The sequence below is a fragment of the Panthera tigris genome, chromosome C1 (assembly GCF_018350195.1).
Source record: "Panthera tigris isolate Pti1 chromosome C1, P.tigris_Pti1_mat1.1, whole genome shotgun sequence".
NCBI lineage: Eukaryota > Metazoa > Chordata > Mammalia > Carnivora > Felidae > Panthera > Panthera tigris.
Genome location: NC_056667.1, coordinates 210,704,492 through 210,727,376, shown reverse-complemented (window position 1 = coordinate 210,727,376; position 22,885 = coordinate 210,704,492). Strand labels below are relative to the sequence as shown.

Here is a 22,885-nt window from a genome sequence, read left to right as displayed (position 1 = left end):
ATCTATAGTTAGTTAAATGGAAAAATAAGGCAGGATCCCTGCATTTGTGGAGCCCGCAATCTTTTAGGGAAGATAGATGAGCAAGCAAATAGTTTCGATTCTGTAATTTAAGTGCTTAATTCCAAGTGCCATGGAAACCAGACGAGGGAGTCTAATCTTCCTAAAAGAGTCAAGGAAAACTTCTCATGGGACAGTGACTCCAGAAAGAAAGAAACATTCATCCATACAGCTAGCCAGCCTCTTAGTACTCAACAGCCAGTTGAGTACCTTCAACTGTTCTAGATGAGGTGGATGCAAATTTGAAGAAGACAGACAAGGTCCTTCCTCGAGTGACATTTACATTCTGGTGGAGGTTAGATGACATCACTAGGAGAAACACAGAATGGCGCCTTAAGACCCTCTAATATCCACTTTCAGGCCTCATTTCTTCACCCACAGGTATTCTCCTACTGAGACCAGGGTGCCTCGACCACTCAAACTGGAGCATTCGCATCCTATGGGCTTAGTTCTCATCATGAAACCAAAATGCCAGTGTATTGCTTATCATCACAATGGGATAATTCCAGAATGGCATGTGCAGATAAAATCAAGTTTCCGAAAATGCAGAGCTGAGGGTCAATGCCAAGCAGAAATAAAAGCGAGAAACGAGATGCCCAGACATGAGAACTCCTCACCTTGCATTACGAGTGGAAGTCTTTTCTGCCAGTGGGAAACTGAGTTCTCTTCTCCAGGAAAAAAGTATGTGGAAGAGTAGCAGGAGTTTCTCCATGAATCCTGGGAAGAACCCCCAATACCCAGCATCTAACAGAAGTGAGTCAAGGGAAGTGCCTCACTTCACATTCTCCCAGGCTCCTGAGCCTTCAGACCCAGAGCCCCTTCCCTGGGACCACAGCCAGTTTCACACCGTGATTCCCGAGAGCTGCGGGCTCTCAGAGGAAGCGGGGACTTTTTGTGCTAGCCACTTCTTGAAAGAACACCCTGCTCCTTCTGTCCAAGAAAGAAATGGAGGAACCTGAGGCCAGTGCTTCCCCTTCTGGAGTTGGGACCCACTTCATGGTGTTTCAAGCTGACAAGTGAAAATGTCTCTAGAGAGAGCTAAAAAGTTTCATCACCCCACCACAAGGGAAAGACTCAAGCCACTGGAACCAATGGTTTTAGGCCAGGCTAGCCTTCAAAAATCTCATGGTACAGCTATAGAAATGACCACAGTTTCATACAGAGGCAAGAGAAAGGCAGTCAGAAGCTTCTCCAAGGCACAGTTGGTGCCGTTCTGAAAATTCAGATTTCCTGTTTGCCAACATGTCTGCTTTAAGTCTCTCAATCTGTTAATTACATCGCAAGTGTTATACACCAACTTTTTCTCATATTTATAGCCTTCGTTTCTTTTTAAACTTTTTCAAGTAATATGTTTGTTGTCAAAAATGTAAAATTAGCAAAAAAAAAAAAAAAAGAAAGAAAAAGTGTAAAATAACAGGCATAAATAAGAAAAATGAAAATCCCCCATAATTCCACTTGAAGACAACTGCCGTTGGTATACATCCTTCCAGGCTGTTTTCTGCGCTGAGGGTGAGCTTTTCAACATCCATTCCACTTCACACCATTGTAGAATATCCATGCAGATTTGTTGGGATTTACCCCATGTCTACCTCCATTATAGAGACTGATTTGGCTAAACTAAATTACAATAATCTTATGCCCTTGCCAACAGTGTTTGTTTTAGGAACCAGTACCCAATCCAGACCTAAGCCAATCAATACAAAGCATTCTTCTGGAAACGCCACACAATCAGGGTGGTCCAGTCAGAAGGAAGCCGAGGGCTCCCGCCAGAGACCTGGGGAGAAACACTCCCTTCTCAGCGGTTGGACAACCGGAAGCTGTTGGAGGCCAGCTTGCCTCCGTGACACAAACCAACTTTCAGCCGAAGCAGGCTCTACAGAAGGCAAAAAAGAGATATAAAAAGAAATTGGGTTTTTAAGGAGCTTTCTGAGCTGCTAAATTCAGCTGACATTAAAATCTTTCTTACTTCTGGAGTTTCTACTTATATGAACAAATAAATTTGCTTGTTGAAGTGAGTTTAAAGTGAATTTTCTATTGCTTATGAGTTGCATCCTAAATGACTCATGTAGATACTTTTATTAAAATGGGGCCGTCTTGTACACATTGTTTATGCTTTCCTGCCTAAAAATACATAATAACCACCTCTCCTTTTTTAGGATAAATATACTTTTACAAAATTGTTAATTTCGTCAGAGTAGTCCATTACATGGACAGACATTAAATTACTTCTCCAATTCCTTTTTGAGGGGCATTTTACATTGTTTCTGGATTTTTCTATATTTTGTAAACAATTCTGTGTCGAGTTTTCTAAATATTAGAGAACATATGTTTTCCTTAGGACGCATTTCTACTGTAGGATGTCTGAGTCAAAGTATGTACTTTTTCAAGGGTTTTGATTCATATTGCCAAAAGGCCCTCCCAAAGATTTATTTCAATTATATCTCAAGCAACAGACCACAAGAATGCTCAAAAAGCCTCTCTTCCTCCTCCCAGCCAGGAACTCGTATACAAAGTTTCAACACATATAAAGTTTCAACACATATAAAGGAACTCATATATAAAGTTTCAACACATATAGAGTTTCAACACAAGTAGTCCCTATCTATGTGTTAAATGGTGCATACCCTTTGTTGCTTAATTTGCACTTAAAAAATCATATAGCATGCTTATAATGTTTATTTTTCATATATCTATTTGCTTGTTGTAGTTCTCTTTTTCTAAATTGCCACTGGCACCCTTTGCCCATTTTTAATTGAGGCACTGACTTCTTACAGATTTGCAACAGTTGTTAATATGTAAGATAATTACGCACCTGGCACCTGCATATTATACATGTTGCGAATCATTTTCACGGCACGCCGCCACGTGCCCTTTAATTTGCACACAGTACTTTTCACCGTTCTGAAGTTTTAAATTTTAATTAAGTCGATCAGTCTTTTCATTTTACTTTTTTCCTGCCCTTTCTGTGTCATTCTCTAACCAGAGAAGTCACAGCAGCAACAAACCAATGCTCGGGACGCCCGAGACTGAGCCGTAGGGAGGCAGCCTGGAGTTGTCTGGACCCTTCCACCCCTGACTACTTCTCCCCGGCCTCCCCTGCAGTGAGATGTGGTTTGTGATTAAATGATAGCCAGTGGGATGAGAGCGGTTACGTGCAACTCCCTGGTTGTGCTCTTTAAAGGGAAATGCCTTCCCCTGGATTTTCACTCCCTCCTTGGGTGGGAGTGAAGAAATGGTGGTAATCTTGTAGATGAGCAAGATACCTGGGGATGACAGCACAAGCCAGAAGGACCCTGTGTCACTGACACTGTGATAAGTCCATACCTCCTAGACTGCTTATAACTGGACTCTTTCATGAGCAAGAAATAAACTTCTCTCCTGTGAGAGCCACTGTTTTTTGGGGGCTTTATCATGGATTCAAACCTGTATCCTAACTTAAAGAGTAACGTATGATTCCATTCTACACGCACACACACATCCCAGCACGCACACACACACACCAGCATAAAAGAAGATAAAGAAAATTATTAATGTTAATTAATTCAGGGAATGGGATTGCAGGAGTTTGGGAGGAAATAATGAACATTTCTTTTTTTTTTTTTTTAATGTTTATTTTTGAGACAGAGAGAGACAGAGCATGAACGGGGGAGGGGCAGAGAGAGAGGGAGACACAGAATCGGAAGCAGGCTCCAGGCTCCGAGCCATCAGCCCAGAGCCCGACGCGGGGCTCGAACTCACGGACCGCGAGATCGTGTCCTGAGCTGAAGTAGGACGCTTAACCGACTGAGCCACCCAGGCGCCCCTGAACATTTCTTTTAATATTGACTTTAGTTTTTTAGTCCAGGTAGCTCTTACTCATGCAGTCATATTATCCAACATGGTGAAACACTTTTTTTTTTTTTACTAGCCCCTTCACTTAAAGTCACAGCCCTAGACTTTACGGGTGGAAGAAAAGTGTACTGGAGGCAACAGAACAAGCATCACAACAGGTGGAAGAGTGTAATTTTAACAACACTGGCTGTGTCGTCCACGGTGAGTGTGTACTTTATAACTACCATCAACCAGCATTCAATGGCATCAGTATATTTCTTTTCAGATAAACATTTTTACCTTTTTTTAAAGGTTGCCAGAAAATTATTGCAGGACTCTCTAGTGGATTGTGAGCTATAATATATAATGCGTATCTCAATATGTTTTTCCCATAAAAGGAAAAATATTTAGAATAATTTCAATACACCTAAGGCAAAAGTTCTTCTGTTTTTTTTAAAAAGCCCTTGTAAATTTAAATATTCATTCACCTGTGCCTCTAAATATCCAAATAAGTTATGTTTTTAACATATACTGATATATGTCCGTTTCACTCATAGAAAAAGATCCAGAAGGGTGCACAACACATTGACAATAATGGTTATTTTCCAGAAAAGGTATTGGGTTAGCTTGGGGGAAAGGGAAGGCTGGAGGAAAACTTTGGCTTTTTATATTAATCAGGTGTGTATAGTTTGTATCTTTACAATGAGACTAAATTCATATATTGAATTCGTAAATTTTAAAAAAGCAACATGCAGGGGCCCCTGGGTGGCTCGGTCAGTTAAGCATCTGACTTTGGCTGAGGTCATGATCTCATGGCTTGGGAGTTCGAGCCCCACATCGGGCTCTGTGTTGACAGCTGGGAGCCTGGAGCCTGCTTTGAATTGGGTCTCTCTCTCTCTCTCTCTCTCTCTGCCCTTCCCCTACTCACACTCTGTCTCTGTCTTCCAAAAATAAGTAAACATTAAAAAAATTTTTAATACATAAAAATAAAAATAAATAAAAAACAATGTGCACATTTTAAATAAACAGTGGGAACATAAACTAAAAATATTTTTAAGTGGAAAATCTATAGCCTGTGATTTTTCAGGAATGTGTTGCAGCTGATAAGACTGGACATGTTAGATAAGATGATTCCTGCTACACATAACAGAAAACCCCAACTCTTACGGACTCGAGCTGTCATGCAAATCTTTTTCTCCTATAACAAGGAAGGTCGTGTAGGCTCCAAGGTTGATTATTTCCCTGGCTTCGCACGATCATCAAGGTCTAGGGCCTCTCTGTCTTTTCGATTTGTCATCTTCTGCAGGCTGACTGTTTGCCCTCGTTCTGATTCCCCTCACAGATGACCGCAACAATTCCTGCTGTCATATCTAGACATTACAACATGCAGAGAAAGAAAAGGGCCTCTCTTCCAGAGTCTTCTTAGGACAGAAATATCTTTCCCAGAACTCTTCCTCCGGCCTATTGGCCAGAACTGAGTCACAAGCCCATTCCTGAACCAACCTTGGCAAGAAGAGGGGTACGGTCACTTTGGACTTAGACTAATTGTCAATCATGAGCAATAAACATATAGGAACTGAGCAAAACAATGAGACTTTCCAAACATTATCTCTTCAAAGAGATACGCATAAATCAGAAAACTCAATATTGTTAAATTGTCATTTCTCTTCAAACTGATCTAGACATTCAATGCAAAACCCTAGGAGGCTTTAGAAAAAAAAAAAAAAGAAACTAACAAGCTGATTCTAAAATTTGTACATAAAAACAAAGGACCTAGAATACATAAAACAACTTGGATAAAGAAGAACAAAGTTGGAGGAATAACACAACCGAATTTTAAGATTTACCATAAGAGCTACAATAACTAAGACACTGTGATATTGGTTATGGAGAGACCTGTACCAATGATAGTGTCTAGAAAAAGATGTCATGGTAAATCAACAGTCAATGGAGAATATTTTCAACAAATAGTGCTAAAACAATTATATTTTTTTCATTTATATTTATATATTTTTAAAGATGAACCTTGATGTGTACTTTGAATCATATACAAAATTCAACTTGAATGGATCATAGACCCGAATGTAAAACCAACAACTATACAGCTTTTAGGGAAAAAAAACAAAATAGGAGAAAAATCTTTACAACCTCAGGTCAGGCAAATATTGATTATATAGGACACAAAAAGCTCAAACCGTCAAATAAAAAGTGTATAATTTTTTCCCACTTTTGGATTCATAACTTAATAATGAAAAGACAGATAACACAGTTTTTTAAAGAGCCCAGTATTTGAATAGACATGTCTCCAAAGAAGACATACAAACTGCCAAGAAGACATGAAAAGATGCTTATCATCACTAGGCATTAGGGAAAGATAGATTAAAGCCACAATGAAATACCACTTCATACCCACTAGGAGAGCTAAAATCAAAAGGAAAGACAAAAACCAGTGCTGGAGATGATGTGGAGAAACTGGAACCCTCGTACACTGTCGGTGGGAATGTAAATGAAGCAGCTACTTTGGAAAACAATTGGCAATGTCTCAAAAGGCAAACATAGAATTACCATATGTCCCACCAATTTCATACCAGCTAGATACCCTCAAAATGAAAACGTACATCCACACAAAAACATGTACACAAATGTTCAGAACAACGTTGTGCATAATAGCCAAAAAGTGAAAACAACCCAAGTGTCCATCAACTGATATGTAGATAAACAAAGTGGGGTTTACCCATAGAGTGGAATATTATTCAACCATGAAAAAGGAGTGATACGTGCTCCAACAGGCATGAATCTCGAATACATTATGTTAAGTAAAAGAAACAAACAAACAAAAAACCCCGCATATTATATGATTCCATTTACATGAAATGTCCAGAACAGGCAAATCTATAGAGACATAAATTAGATGAGTGGCTACCAGGGTCTAGGGGGAGGAGAGAATGGGATGTAACTGCTAATGGTTATGGAGTTTCTTTGCAGGGAGAAGAAAATGATCTGTAATTGGACAGTGTTAGTGGTTGCACAACTTTGGAAAACAGTTTGGCAGTTTCTTCAAAAGTTTCTACGGTTACCATGTGACCCAGCCTTTCTACTCCTACGTATTTACCCAAGAGAAATGACTACATACGTTCATACAAAAACCTGTGCACAAATGTTCATAGCATAATTATGCATAATAGCCAAAAAATAGAAACAATCCAAATGCCCATTAACTGGTGAACAAACAAATCTTGGTATGTTGATACCTAGAATACTATTCAGCAATAGAAAGGAATGGTTAAGCTATACTCACACACACTGACACACACAATATGGGTAAACCCCAGAAGAAACAAAACCCAAAAAGATACCAAATGCATAATTCCATTTACACCATATTCTGGAAAAGCCGAAACTGTAGAGACAGAAATCAGATCGATGGTTGCCAAGAGTTAGGGATGGAGAAAGGGATGACTACAGAGAGGCAGAAGGGAAGTTTTTTGTTTTGATGGAATTGTTCTAAGTCTTGAATGATACAACGGCAAACATTTGTTAAAATTCAAAGAACTGTGGGGCGCCTGGGTGGCTCAGTTGGTTGAGCGGCCAACTTCGGCTCAGGTCATGATCTCATGGTCCGTGAGTTCGAGCCCCGCGTCGGGCTCTGTGCTGACAGCTCAGAGCCTGGAGCCTGTTTCAGATTCTGTGTCTCCCTCTCTCTGACCCTCCCCCGTTCATGCTCTGTTTCTCTCTGTCTCAAAAATAAATAAACGTTAAAAAAAAAAAAGAGAATAAATAAAAAAAAAAACCTCAAAGAACTGTAGGATTCAAAGGGTGATTTTTTTTTTGCTGTATGTAAATTATACCCCAATAAATCCAATTAAAAAAAGTAAACTACATTACCTTCATCCACCTCCTCTCTCCAAAACAAAAACAAAAACAAAAAACTATATTGAAACTTGAATAGACAAGTTTAAATTTAAATTTAAATTTAAATTTAAATTTATTTAAATGTCAGAGATTCTTGTAAAGAGGAAGAAAAGCCAAGTGCATTTACTTCCTCAAAAGCATGTATCCTCCATTTTCCAAAACACAGTTAAACACCTGTGAATACCCACACGTCGCCAGCTTCGTAAAAACTTTTAGCAATCGACTACTTACTTTTCTGAGAAAGAAATCAGCTTGGCCAAGACTGTCTGCCCCTGTTTCTCCAACCTGGTCACACTTGTTTTCAGCTGGCAGCCGGCTGCTGGTTAGGAGGATGTTTCGTTTCGAGCGTTTTCACTTCCTCCAGAAGGAGGTTACTGTGGGCAACAGTGGATAAAATTGAGAGTGATAAAATTGGATCCAATCTGCTCACATGAGAGGTGTGGCGGGTAGAACCCATGCTCTGCCCACGTCCCCTCGGATCTCTTTTCCATTTCCCCTAGTTGTGTGCTTTCCCTCCCAGAAGTCAGCATCCGCTTCTCTCTGTTGGAGGACCACCCTCAGGCCGCGCAGATCCACCCCCTTGCTGCATTTGGTAAACCAGTAATCCTGGGAAGAATTCACCCTCATGGCAGCAGTCCCTAACTAGTGACTTTGGCGGATAGTCTATCTAAGCTCCTTTGTACCCGATGAAGACAAGTCCAAGGTATATTTTATACCACTGCTTCTCATACTTTTACGCTGGTATGAAGTGGCTGGGAATTGAGTTCAAATGTAGGTTCTGAGAGGCGCCTGGGTGGCTCAGTCGGTTAAGCATCTGACTTCAACTCAGATCATGATCTCATGGTTCACGAGTTCGAGCCCCGCATCAGGCTCTGTGCTGACAGCTCGGAGCCTGGAGCCTGCTTCGGATTCTGTGTCTCCCTCTCTCTCTGCCCCTCTCCCGCTCACACTCTGTCTCGCTCTCTGTCCCTCAAAAATAAATATTAAATTTTTTTTAAAAAAAAGATTCTCTCTCTCTCTCTCTCCCTCTACCACTCGTGTGCACCCTCTCTGTCTCAAAACAAAACACAAAAACAAACAAACAAAATAAATGTAGGTTCTGATGCAGGAGGTCTTTGAGGCTCCAGTTCCAACAAGCTCCCGGGTGATGAACAGCTTCCACCCACAGATCACTTTAAGCAGCGAGGGTCTCCTGTCAGAGCTCCCTATAGAATCTAGCCAAAACCAATAGGCATCTACACTTTTTTTGGTGTATGACAGCAAGAGGAAATACCCCAGGGACAAAATGTGGATAAGATGGGTAAGACGTGGATCCAGAGGCAGGTTATTGAAGGGCTCCTCTCCAGAATTTCCAGAAGCACACCAGGATGTAGGACTTCAGCTGACATGCCTGTAATAGACGTGTGTTTGTGGGCTGAAAGGCAGAAGAAATTTCTGCCCACCTGACCACTCAGAGGCAGCGAGCCGTGTCCTGTCTTTGACATGGAGAAGGGGCCATGCACAAGGGAAATCGGGAGCCATGAGCACACACAGTGAGGTTGTGAAGGATACAGCCGCGCCTGACAGCAGGGGAGCTGAAGTGGGTTTTAGACCATTTCAAGAATGTTTTAAAAAGGGAAAAAAATGATTGTTGGCATTAAGACTAGTGCGCTTTTAGCTCTGTCGAAAGATTGCTCTGTTAGACCATGTCACAGAGCATATAAGGGCTGTTCATCAATCTAGTCCATATGACAGCTCAGGAAGCAATTACCTGATAAAGTATCCAGGTTATGAGGCTGGAGAATGTCCTCTCCTCTGGGCTCCCACAACACTCTTTAAAACCACTGCTGGAAAACTCACTTCTCCCTTTCATTGTCATTCGATAAATATTCACTGGGTGCCAATACGTTTCCCGCAGTATTTTAGGCACTGGGGATCCAAGGATAATCAACACAGAAAAGTGTTCACAGAATTTATATGACAAGTGGGAAATATAAATAATGAACACGGCAACAAACACATACGAAATGTACCAAATAACTACCACGGAGATAATTAAAAAGAGGTGGAGTCATAGCAAGGGACTTGGAAGCTACTTTAGAATGAATGGTGAGGGAGGATGTCTTACTCCTTTCAGGCCGATATAAAGAAATGCCACAGCTCCCTCTATCCCCGCCCCTCCCCTGCTTATGCTCTGTCTCTGTCTCTGTCTCTCTCTCTCTCTCTCTCTCAAAAATAAATATTTTAAAAAGGAGGGGACACCTGGGTGGCTCAGTTGGTTAAGTGCGCGACTTCAGCTCAGGTCATGATCTCGCAGCTAGTGAGTTTTAGCTGAAACTCAGAGTCTGGAGCCTGCATCAGATTCTGGGTCTCCCTCTCTCTCTCTCTCTGCCCCTCGTGCTCATGCTCTGTGTCTCTCTGTCTCCCAAAAACAAATAAATGTAAAACAAATTTTTTTTAATTATTTACTTTTATTTATTCATTCATGTCTTTGTTCATCACAAATAGGAACTGATTTTCTCATGGTTCTGGAGGCCAGAAGTAGGCCGTCAGTAGCGTTGGGCCAAGACTCAGCTGTGTCTCCCAGCTTCTGATGGCGACTGGCATTCCTCGGCTCATGGCTGCGTCACTGGTGACCTCTCTGCCTCTGTCTTCATATCGCCTTCTCGTCTCCGTGTGCCAAAGCTCCCTCTGCCGCTGTCTTATTATAAGGACACCTGGCACTGCATTTAGGGCCCACCCTGATGATCGAGGATAACGTCTCCTCTCAGGTCTCTTCACCTAATCGTATCCGCAAAGACCCTTTTCCAAATAAGGTAATGCTTACAGATTTCCAAGAATAGGACCTGATGTCTTTGGGATATCTTATTCAACTCGCCCCATGGGCCCAGAGGACCATTGACAGCCTGTGCCCACGTCCAGGCAAGACGTCTATGTCCTGGACCAGAGTGGTGGTAGGGAAGAAAGGGCAGTAGACAGATTCAAGGTCATTGCTAATAGATTTAATGGTGGGGTTGGAGGGCAATGGGAGGTATAGGAGGAGGGCAAGTAATCAAAGAACCTCCTGGAGACTGTCTAGTACCCCACTAATCTCCACTAATCGGGTTGTCAACCCCTTGAGAGCCCAAAGCCTTTCATTATATATCATCACCCCTGGGACCCAGCCTAGGGCTCTTCTTATAGGCATCAACACAATTTTTTAACAGAACTGAAAAGATACATGGGGGTCAGAGCATCACTTAGCCTCTTTGCCAGAGCGTAGCGATGTGCAGAAATGCCAGAAAAGCTCTGTTTGGGGTTGTTCTTTGAATGCTCATTACCGAGTCTGAACTTCTCAACAGAACCTTGTTCTTAACTCAGGGGTCCTGCTTCCCCTCTGTCTGACCTGGGTGACTGCAGTAAGGAGTCTGGAGAAATCTCTGAAAAAGATATTTTACAAACAAAGCAAAAGCATTTTTTTAAGTTTATATGTTTATTTTGAGAGGGGGAGAGAGAGAGGGCACACACGTGGAAGAGGGAGAGGGTAAGAGAGGGAGAGAGAGGGAGAGAGAGAATCCCAAGCAGGCTCCATGCTGTTAACACAGAGCCCAATGCGGGGTTTGAACTCACGAACTGTGAGATCATGACCTGAGCGGAAATCAAGAGTCGTGTGCTTAACCCACTGAGCCACCCAGGCACCCCATGCAAAAGCAATTTATGTTTGTTTGTTTACTTTCTCTTTTAAACGGTCTTCAGTACTGTTATGTTTAAATTCATCTGGTTTTACTGATTGCTTTAAGACCAACAGCTGACAGGCTGTGAAAAGCACTGATAAGCATATGATTTCCTGATAACTTTATCTTTAGTATAAATATAACTAGGGGCCCTCATCCATTTTTATACCTTAAACAAAGAATCTAAGACCAAAAAAAGAAAAAAAAAATCTTTGAAGCCAGTACAAACAATGCTCAGCCACAGCCACATTCTGTGAAATACAGATGTCAGATACATTCTACCAATGAAATCAACTTTCAAAAGACTGCCAATAATTAGACTTTATCTTATCAACTAGTATTGTTTGCTTTCCTTGGCTCTTCTTAAAATAACCCTGAAGAAAGAAATGAGTATCTATTTCCACTTATTTACTCATTGCAAAGACGGATACCAAAGAGATTTGCTGCATTCAAAACAAGTCTCCCTCCCCGGTCCTCTCTAGCTGGGACATCAGATCTTCCTTGCCAGCCGCACACAGCTCCGTCTTCCGGTGGCTCTGCAAAGCCTGGAGGGACACAGAGCCTCAGAGGGATGTTCCTGCCTTTCCCAGCCTCAGGCAAAATTTGGCCTGCCTACCAAGTGCCAGTCCCCTAAAATAGCCCCACCCAACCACAGAAGAGCGTGAAGGGAATGAGATCACCCCTGCTGGAGATACACCCGCTGCAGATTTCCTACACATCAACAATCCTGTTCCTTCTATCTGTTCCTACCCCTCCCTGATTCTTCCTGGTCCTGGCTCTTATCTCACCACTGCTACTCGCCCTGGCTCTTACTGGCTCTCAAGATCCGTTGTGGACACCAGCTTGACCCCAGGAGTACTCCTGAGACCCAATTCAGGGTTTCCCTCTCCAACACTGGGATCTGAGGCTTCAGGTTAGAGATATCCGGGTTTTCCTTTGGATCTCGGGGTGGCTTCCTCCCTGGAACAGGGGATGGGAACCGTAGAGAACAGGAATTAGGCGCGAATCATTCAGCAAACACTGAAGTCTACCACTTGCCTGATCACGTCTGATGCACTGGGGATTCAGTGGTGAACCAGCCATGATCTCTGCCCTGGAAGAGTTTACCGTTCAGTAGGGGAATGAGTGGAGACGGATGCATGACTCACTCTGAGAACAGATGACAGGCACCCAATTCAGAATCGGGAGGGGAGGAAATACGGGACTCGGGGATGCGATTGCTAGATGCAGTAAATAGTAATACAGGATGCTCTGTTAAATTTGAATTTCAGTTAAAAAACAAAATAATTGTTTGGGGTAAGCATATCCCATGAAATATTGGGGCCATACTTCCATAAAAAAGTATTCATTGTTTATCTGGAATTCAAATGTAACTGGGCATCCTGTGTTTTTATTTCCGCCTCCAAAAGCTGATTTGACTCAGCCTACAAGACCGAATCCCCAGATTGTCAAGAGTAGACCCTGCAAGTGGGCAGAAAAGAGGTGAATACCTATGTCACGAGGTTTGAAAGAAAGCTTTTTTTTTTTTTAAGTTTATTTATATTTATCTTTAGAGACAGAGAGAGAGGGCAGGAAAGGGGCAGGGAGAAAGGGAGAGAGAATCCCAAGAGAATCCCACTTGGGCCTTGAACTCACCAACCATGAGATCATGACCTGAGCTGAAATCAAGATTCAGATGCTTGGGGTGCCTGGGTGGCTCAGTCGGTTGAGCATCTGACTTTGGCTCAGGTCATGATCTCACAGTTCCAGAGTCCGAATCCCACACTGGGCTCACTGTCATTAGCGTGGAGCCCTGCTTCGGATCCTCTGTCCCCTTCTCTTTGCTCCTCCTCTGCTTATGCTGTCTCTCCCTCTCTGTCAAAAATAAATAAATATTTTGAAAAAGAGTCAGATGCTTAACCCACTGAGCCCCTGGTGCCCCTGAAAGACAGTTGCTTCCAAAGCCCTCTTTTTTTTTTTTTTCCTCATTTCCACCTATTTGTAAAGGTGTTTGTAATTCTACCAACAGAAATTAGCTCTTTGGGGTTATCGGAGTTTTTAGTTTTCCGGTAAAGTAGTAGAAAGAAGACAACCAAGAAAGTTAATGCAGCTGAACATAAGAAGGAACCAGAAGAGCTGGTGAGTATTAGGAAGTGAGCTGTTAAGGTGCTCAAGTACTGGTCAAACGAAAGGAAGGTAGGCAGGGTTAGGTTGGATCAGATGTTGCTTGGTTTGTAAAGGAGTAAATGGTAAATACGTTTGGCTTTGTGGGCCATGTGGTCTCTGTCACAACTGCTCAACAATGCAAGTGTTGCCATTTTGTAGCACAAAATAATGTAGAAATACACGGGCATTGTATTCCAATAAAACTTAATTTTCCAAAAATGGGCATCAAGGTAGTTTGGGTCCAATTGGCTGACCCCTAGCTTAGATAATCTCCACCATCTTGTCCAAGCCTCAGAGTCTCTGATAAGTTAAAACTTTCAAAATGCCAACACCCCCCAGTGGTGGTCCCTTAACAATTTGAAACTGAGTCTGGAATGAGTTTTCAATTGAGGCTCGTGAGAAGGGACATGGGCGGGCCCCAGGATGGTCAGGAAGAGGTCAGTGTGCAGAGGAGGGGAAGGGGTGGAGGAAAAGTGGTCCTGTTGACCTTCAGAGTGTAGAGGACCCAAAATCAGAGAGGGTCCCTACATGGCCAGCTTCTGTTGGAGCCCATCTTCCTACCGCCCCCCACCCCCACCAGCAGATGGAGATCAGGAACGAGGGGGAGTGTTGCTTGCTTCAACCATCCACGTGTTCAAATGAATGACATGAATACATGTTCATAGCAAGAGTGGAGGAAAGGCCATTTTATCATCTTAGTGGTGAGCAGGTTAAAAGCCAATGCCTGCCCGTCCACAGCAGAGGCCTCTGTTCAACGAGGAGATCCTGCTCTCAAAAAGGCATGGAGGAGTCAGACAAGCCCTCAAGGGGTTAATAACAAGGAAAACAATTAAGAGAACTTTAGCATTTTTTCCTTGGCCTTTTTAAAATGCATTCCATGTACTACCTTCATTTTAGGTCATTCTAAAATCATCCAAGACTTGAGAGAGAGTTTTGTTCCCAAATGCCCCAAATACTAGGAAGCTCTCCTTGAGTCATGTTGGCCCGTTTTCCTGCTGCCAGTTCAAGCGCCACCACCCTGTAAACTCTGCCACCCATCACCAAGGCTCTGTCACACTGCCACCACCCCCGAAAAAGCTTCAGTCCTCACTCAGACCCTGAGAATTCGGTTCCAGTGCCCTCTCCCATGGGTTAACTCCTTGGGTGGCTTTATTCTTCCACTCACTCGGGCACTCTGGGACCTCCGGATCTCCAGATGGGAGAACCACATGGCACCTGCTCCTTCAGCTGCTCTGTGGCTCTGCAGGACGAGGGCTCCGCTTGGTCCTCCAGAAAAGAGAGGGCACAGAGGAGATCTGTCTGGGCTTAGTTATTACAGCGTTCCTTTTTGTCTTTCCTCTGCTGTTTCTCTTCACTTGTGGAAATGGGAGACTGAAGCAGGCAAGCATCTGGGCTTTTGTGGGTGAAGCGGGTCAGCATGGCGGTCGTGGGTGTCTCCTACATGCTATCTAGCCCAGCATGCAGACTTTATCAGATCATTTACACATAACAGACACTCAGAAATTTTGGATTTGTAGCAAATGGTTTAACTCGATACCTTTAAATGTCTACATGCATACATAATAAAGAATAATAGCTAAGCTGTGCAGCGTTCTTAGGTATCAAAACATTTCATATCTGTAAAGCAAGTGTACCCACCAATCAGAATGGACGAGGAAGTGATTATTTTCCTATTTACCAACCATGATAGAAATGTGTCAACATTTTTTTTGTTTTTTTTTTTTTTTCACATTTGTTTATTATCAAGAGACAGAAAGAGAGCATGAGCATGGGAGGGGCAGAAAGAGGGAGACACAGAATCTGAAGCAGGCTCCAGGCTCTGAACTGTCAGCGCAGAGCCCGACGCGGGGCTCGAACTCACAAACCGCGAGATCATGGTCTGAGCCAAAGTCGGACTCTTAACAGACTGAGCCACCCAGGCGCCCCATCGTTTTTTTAAACTACAATATAGTTAATATGCAGTGTTATATTAGTTTCAGGTGTGCAAAATAGTGGTTCAACAATTTTCTGCATTACTCAGTGTTCATCAAGATAAATGTACTCTTAATCCCCTTCACCTATTTCACCCCTGCCCCTGCCCACCTCCCCTCTGGTAACCATCTATTTGTTCTCCATAGTTAAGAATCTGTTTCCGGGGAGCGCGTGGATGGCTCAGTCGGTTAAGTGTCCAATGTCAGCTCAGGTCATGATTTCGCAGTTTGCGAGTTGGGGTCCCACCAGGTTCCACACTGACAGCAGAGAGCCCGACATGGGGCTCAAATTCATGAACCGTGAGATCGTGAGCCAGACACTTAACCAACTGAGTCACCGAGGCTCTTATAGGCAGCATATAGATGAGTCTTGTTTTTTTATGCCCTATGTCTTCTGATTGAAGTGTTTAGTCCATTCACATTCAAAGTAATTATTGATAAGTATGAACTTATTGCCATTTTGTTACTCGTTTTATGGTTATTTTTGTGGTTCTTCTTTGTTCTTCTCTTGCTCTCTTCTCTCAGTTTGCTGGCTTTCTCTAGTGATACGCTTGGATTCCTTTCTCTTCTTTTCATATCTGTTACTGGTTTTTGATTTGTGGTTACCGTTAGGTTTGCATATAACATCTCATGCATATAGCAGTCTATATTAAGTTGATAGGCACTTAAGTTTGAATCAATTCTTTATTCCTGTCCCCCTACCCCCATGTTTTAGGTATATGGTATCATACTTTACCTCCTTTGTGAATGTATTTTGTGAATCCATTGATTGGTTTTTATAGATATACTTCATTGTACTGCTTTTTTGCTTCCTATTTTTCTTACTCCTGTTTATGGTCTCTCCTTTTCACTCGAAGAGTCTACTTTAACATTTCTTGCAGAGCTGTTCTAGTGGCCATGGATTCCTTTCACTTTTGTTTGTCTAGGAAACTCTTTATCTCTCCTTCTATTCTGAATGATAGCCTTGCTGGATAGAGTATTCTTGGCTGTGGATTTTTTTCTCTCAGCACTTTGAATCATACCGCTCCCTTCTGGCTTGTACAGTTTCTGCCGAAAAATCAGCTGATAGCCTTGTGGGGTTTCCCTTTATGTAACCATTTCTTTTTCTTTCGAGGCTTTTAAAATTCTCTCTTTATCACTACTATTTTACCATTGTAGTTACTATGTATCTTAGTGTTGACCTCCTTGGGTTCCTTTTTTTTTAGTGGCACACCATGCCTCCTAAATCTGGATTTCTGTTTCCTTCCCTAGATTCAAGAAGTGTTCGACTACCATTTCTTTAAATACATTTTCTGCCACCTTTTCTAGCTCTTCTCCTTCTAGAATCCCCGTAATGTGAATGTTATCATGTTTGATGGTGTCTCTGAGTTCTGTAAAATCTATTTTCAGTTTGTATTATTTTTTTTCTCATGCCTGTTCAGCTTGATTGCTTCCTATTACTCTGTTCTTGAGGCCACTGGTCCATTCTTCTGCTTCCTCTAGTCTATTCTTTATCCCATCTTATACATTGTTAATATAAGTTATTGAGTCCTTCATCTCTGATCGGTCCTTTTTAATGTTTCCTGTCTCTTTGTTAAGGGTCTCACGGAGGCCTTCCACTCTCTTCTCAAGTCCAGGGAGTATCTTTAGGACCATTACTTTAAATTCTCTATCAGGCATATTACATATCTCCTTTTTGTTTAACTCTCTTGCTGTGATTTTTGTCCTGTCCTTTCATTTGGGACATATTCCTCCATCTCTTCATTTTGTCTAACTCTCTGTGTCTATTTCTATATGTTTGGAAAGTCAGCTATATTTCCTGCTCTTGAAAGTAGCGACCTTAAAAAAAAAGAAAAGAAAAGAAAAGAAAAGAAAAGAAAAGAAAGTAGTGGCCTTATGAGGAAGAGGTCCTGTGGTACCCTCTGATCGTTTCTGTTCACCAGGACTTGCACTTCAGGAGTGTCTCCTATGTGTGTTTCATGCACCCTGCCGCTGTGGCCGAACTACTTTTGCCTTTAGCCTATTCATCTGCACTGGCTCTCATTGCCTGTTGTAGGCAAACTTTGGTCCCTGTGTTGTTAGTGGCCAGTCTGGGGCCACCTGGGGCTTCAGTTGAGTCAGACCAGGTGTTTACCAGAGATACAGTATCACTGAACTGCAATGCACTTTCCTGGTGTTGTACCTTGAAAACCTTTCACTGACTTGCAGTCACACCAGATGTCTGCCCCCAGTCCACTGCTGCAGTCAGACTGGTGTGTGTGTGTGTGTGTGTGTGTGTGTGGTTATCTTCCCCTTTCCCCAGGGTAGGAGTCACTTTGGGGTGATGCTGGCCCCTGTTGGGACTGTTTGCACACTGCCAGGCTTACGGCACTGCTTTGGATGAGCTCCAGCCAATGGCTTATTAGAAGGGGGCAGGGACTCTGGAGGCAGACAACCTTGATCCAAATCCCAGATGTGTGAATGTAGCAAGTTCCTTAACCTGTCTTTGCCTCTGTCTACTCACCTATAAAGAAGAAAATAATAGCATTTTCCTTTTGGAGTAGAGTAAAATAGTACATAAAGATCTGGGAACAGTGCCAGGCTCACTGCAGGCACTGTGATTATTCTTATTAAACAGCACACACCAATGGCAGGCCAGTTGAGTGGTACCCCCTACGAACTACCACTGCTGTGTGACCTACTTAATTCAGGATCGAACCAACCCCTCCAATTCCAACTCCAAAACCCACTTCTTAAAACTCAATTAACTGAACAGGTGTAGATTTGGACTTCCTTCCTCTACTCCTTTGTTAGAAAGCTGATTAGAAGTGCCGTGTTCGTGGGCAGATTCAAGTGTGACAAAGGAGATGTGTTTCACTGGTTACTATTGGGTTCAAAGCCAACTTCTTCATTGGGTACCACCAAAACATCATTATTTGCAAATCATTTTTTCCTGAGATCATTCAGTTTCTCCGGGGAAGGAGCTCCCAGGCTCCTCTTTGGGGAATATAAGCCAGACCCCTTGTGTCTAGAAGAGCCAGTCAGGTGAGAGGTGCTGAGGGTCTCAGCATTCACCAAGCAGACTTCACTCAATCCTCCAGCTCTCTGTCTGGATCCACGGCCCCACCTTCTGCCCTGCCTGATATCTGAGTCTGCACCCTGTCTAGTTCAGTATCTCCAGAAAAGAAACCCCCTATGGGTTTGGAGGATGGGTAATCGCTTGACGAATTGCTCTGATGCCCCTGGTCTGGAGTGTGGCTTGACTGGAAGGACTCCCCGGGTGATTCTAATGCTCAGCCAAAGTTAGAAACCACTGCCTTAAAGTATTTGCCTACCATCTTGCTGAACAATTATTTACTTACAATATTCTTTAAATAAAATCAGATTTTAACTTAAGTTTTATTTTAAAAGGAGATGTCATTTCATTAGTGGAAACGGAAAGCAAGTCTACCCCTTGTCAAGGCAAGCCTTGACCTTATAAAAGAACAAAACAACCCTCTCCTCACTCCCTTCAGCCTCCTTAGTTTTACTTTGTAACACTTGTCACCACCTGAAATATTTCATGTTTCATTCTGTCTTGGAATGCATCCTCCAGGGGTGCATGGGCTCCATCAGCTTTGTCCCATGTGGTAGTCTCACCTGTCACGTGGTAAATTCTCAATAACTACTGTCAAATACATGAGCAAGTAAAGGAATCCACAAATAAATAGAGGAACATAAAACAATGTTATTAAATTCTAACCAGATAGGGCTACTTGTTGGATGCCTCTAAGCTTGAAGCCCGATTTCTCCTTTAATAAATTAGAGAGGTGCTAAAGACTTTTCCACTCCTAACAGACTTTCTCACTGACTATTCAAAAGACTAAAAAAGAATTAGACATACGTGTGTTTATTGCTGATCTCACTCTCTGGGAGATAGTGCCTCAAATCGTGCTGACACGGTCCTAATACCCAAGAAGTACACCCTCCTACTTTTGCAAGCAACACAATATCTAGGAATGACACCTCTCTCACTCCTCTCAAGTGTATACAGATTGAGGGGAGCCAAACCATTTTCCATCCTTCCCATTGGCAAACATCTCTCCATTAAGATTTAAAACCACATTCACTCGGTCCACTCACCCCAACGTAGAAGTCACCAAGTGTTGGTTCAAGGTTTAGCCATCCATGCATGGCAAGGTTTTGAAAGGTCGCTCTCTTGCCCTTATCTGGCCACATCGGTCCCTTCAGAGTTATCCACACGAGGAATTGGGGACCAACATATGGCTTGGGTAGGTAGGCATTTTTATTTAACACCCCTCCTTCATATACCACTTGATTAGCTCATCCTATGGGGGAAGAGAGGACCATGGTAAAGCACTTAAAGATCTCTGGGGAATATTCTTCTCTACAAATGTCCCACTCCCCTTGGACAAGCTGCCCTCCCAGTGCCTGGTAGCAGGGATCCTCTACTGAGGCAGATGAGTCGATCCACTCCATTTTGTTCCAGGCACCCCAGGTAGATTCACCTTCCATAGTCCAAATGCACTGAACTGAACTACAAGAGGCATGGAGAGAGATAGAGAGGGCAGGAGGAACCAAGAGGAATGGAGAAATGTTAAGTCCGCAAAGAAAACTCACTGTAGCTTTTCTATATTTTCTGAGACTGCATAAGATCCAAAATCAAAGGCTGAGAAACAGGAAAAGTAAAAGCAGTCAGATTAGCCAGTTCCCTACAACATTGTTAATGAAGGCCACAATGGGCACTGTTTGACGCTAAGTGGATTTTGGCACCGGAAAAAAATTCAGTTAGCAAATAACTAAAAGTTCAGTTAGCAAAGAACAGGGGACACTCCTGTCCTGCTAAGTGCCAGGCATTGTTCCAAGGACTTCCCATATTTTTAAAATTCTTCTTCACTCCCAGATACTTCGGGGAGCGTTTCCTAAAAACGAGGGCATTCTCTCACATAACCAAAGGACAACTTCCAAAATCAAAAATTTAGCAACATCATAACACTATAACCTAATCTCCAGAGGTAAGTCTGATTTAGCTCGAAATTGTGTAGCGCGGTCCAGGATCCCACACTGTATTTAGTTGTCATGTCTCTCTCGGCTCCTTTCATCTGGACTGCTCCCGAATCTTTCTCCTTCCTGACACTCCCCTTCTTGAAGAGCACAGGGAAGTTATGCTTTGGAAAAGCCCTAATTCGGGTTTGTCTGATGTTTCCTCATGACGAGACTTAGCTTATGTATTTTCTGTCAAGAGTCTCACGGAAGGGGGGCGCCCGGGTGGCTCAGTCGGTTGAGCGTCCGACTTCGGCTCAGGTCATGATCTCACGGTCTGGGAGTTCGAGCCCCGCGTCGGGCTCTGGGCTGACAGCTCAGAGCCTGGAGCCTGCTTCGGATTCTGTGTCTCCCGCCCTCTCTGCCCCTCCCCTGCTCATGCTCTGTCACTCTTTCTTTCAAAAATAAATAAACATTAAAAAATTAAAAAAAAAAAAAGAGTCTCACAGAAGGAATGCTCCCTCTTTCTCAGTGCCTCACATTGGGAGCCAGATGTCACTTGACTTTATATGCTCTAAATCATTTACACCTCACAACAACCCAAGAAAGACACCACCTTCTTCTCCTCCTCACTCTCCCCTTTCTTCTCCTCCTCCAACTCTTTCTTCATCCTCCTTCTTCCCCTTCCTGTTCTTTCCTTCCCCTTCTTCTTCTTCTTCTTCTTCTTCTTCTTCTTCTTCTTCCCTTTCTGTTCCTTCTCCTTCTCCTTCTTCTTTCCATTTTACAGAAGATGACACTGAGCTATAAATAAGCTAAGTAACCTCATTAAGAGGTTAAAAAAATAAAAGTGAATATTGGGATTTGGATCCAGGCAATAAGGTTCCAGAGTTTATGGATTTTTTTTTGATGTTTATTTATTTATTTTGAGAGAGAAAGAGAGAGACAGAATCCCAAGCAGGCTCCACAATCAGCACAGAACCCAATGTGGGGCTCGATCCCACAAACCGCGAGCTCATGACCTGAGCTGAGGTCAGGAGTCAGACACTTAACCAACTGAGCCACCCAGGCGCCCCTGTAGGGTTTATGCTCTTAACCACTATTTTATGTTGCCTCTCAAAAGTGCCACTATAAGGCCATTTTCTCTCTGAAATGGAATGGATCTAGACGACACCATTTTCACTATGTTAAAATGAAGTCCCCTACTTACATGCGAAGTACGTGCTTTGCACGCATTATCCTACTTAACCTTCACAATAACCCTTTGATGCGGCCCTGTCATCACGTCTACTCTAGGGCCAATGACCAGGCCACATAAACACCGAAGGGAAGAACAGGGTCCAGCTCAGGTCTGGCTGACCTCACAACCTAAATACCTAAGCACTGTGTGCTCTTGGCTTCTGGCACACATTTCTGCTGCCTTGCATCCAGGAAGAGGATAGCTCTTTGCTTTTCATAATCACTCGTTACACAGTCCTAGGAGTTTCCTAATGCTGGCCTCTGGCCTTCACAATATATTGAAATCAACTGATCTTCTCTCACAGAGGAGCCTATGTAGGCCCAGCTGGGGGACTGGCCTGCTGAGCAAGGTTACAGAAACCATCTGGGGCTGGAAGATCCACTGGTGTCCCAGAGAGAGAGCACTGGAGGTCCAGTTTGCCATCAAGGTGACGAGGAAAACTGGAAACCTCAGACAGAAGGTCAAGTCAACATGAGCAAGAGTCAGGCAGAAAAGAGAGTGGAGAAAGGCCCAATGGCAGGACAGAACGAAGAAGTCCACAAACACTGCCACAACGGGCTGAAGAGGTGCAGCCTATCCTGACCTCTCGCTCATGGGTTTCCTAGGTTTGTCTGTCCAGCTGGAAGGTACAGGGGTAGAAGCAAAAGAAATCCACTGAAAGTGATCATAAAAAACAGAGTCAAAGGGGGTGCCCGTGGCTCAGTCGGTTAAGCGTCCGACCTCGACGCAAGTCATGATCTCACAGTTTGTGGGTTCGAGCCCTGCGTTGGGTTCTGTGCTGACAGCTCAGAGCCTGGAGCCTGCTTCAGATTCTGTGTCTCCCTCACCCCCTGCCCCTTTCCCGCTCGCACTCTATCTCTCAAAAATAAAGGGATGTTAAAAACAACAACAACAGAAAACAGAATTGTAGGACAAAGAGCCATCTTCCTCCTATGTAAAGTAAAAGAAACTGCTACCGATTCTCCCTTAAAAGACACATTGTCCTACAGCAGTTTGTGTCACTTCCTGGAGAACACACTTGTCCCACAAGTAGGGAATGTCAAGTGCTCCCATCCAAACTCTTTTCCTCTTCGGATCACAGCATCCATCTCATCACTTCACCCGGTTTCATCGGAAACATT

At 43.2% G+C, this 22,885-nt stretch overlaps 1 protein-coding gene across 1 annotated transcript in view; it reads right to left on the bottom strand.

Moving 5' to 3' along the window:
• The window catches only part of LOC102971498 (probable G-protein coupled receptor 148), a 60,842-nt gene that overhangs the window by 13,800 nt on the left and 24,157 nt on the right, over positions 1–22,885 (bottom strand). Inside the window, exon 3 of the mRNA XM_042995586.1 lies at positions 8,011–8,153. The gene's annotated coding sequence lies outside the window, so the exon portion shown is untranslated. The remainder of the gene's footprint in view (positions 1–8,010; positions 8,154–22,885) is intronic.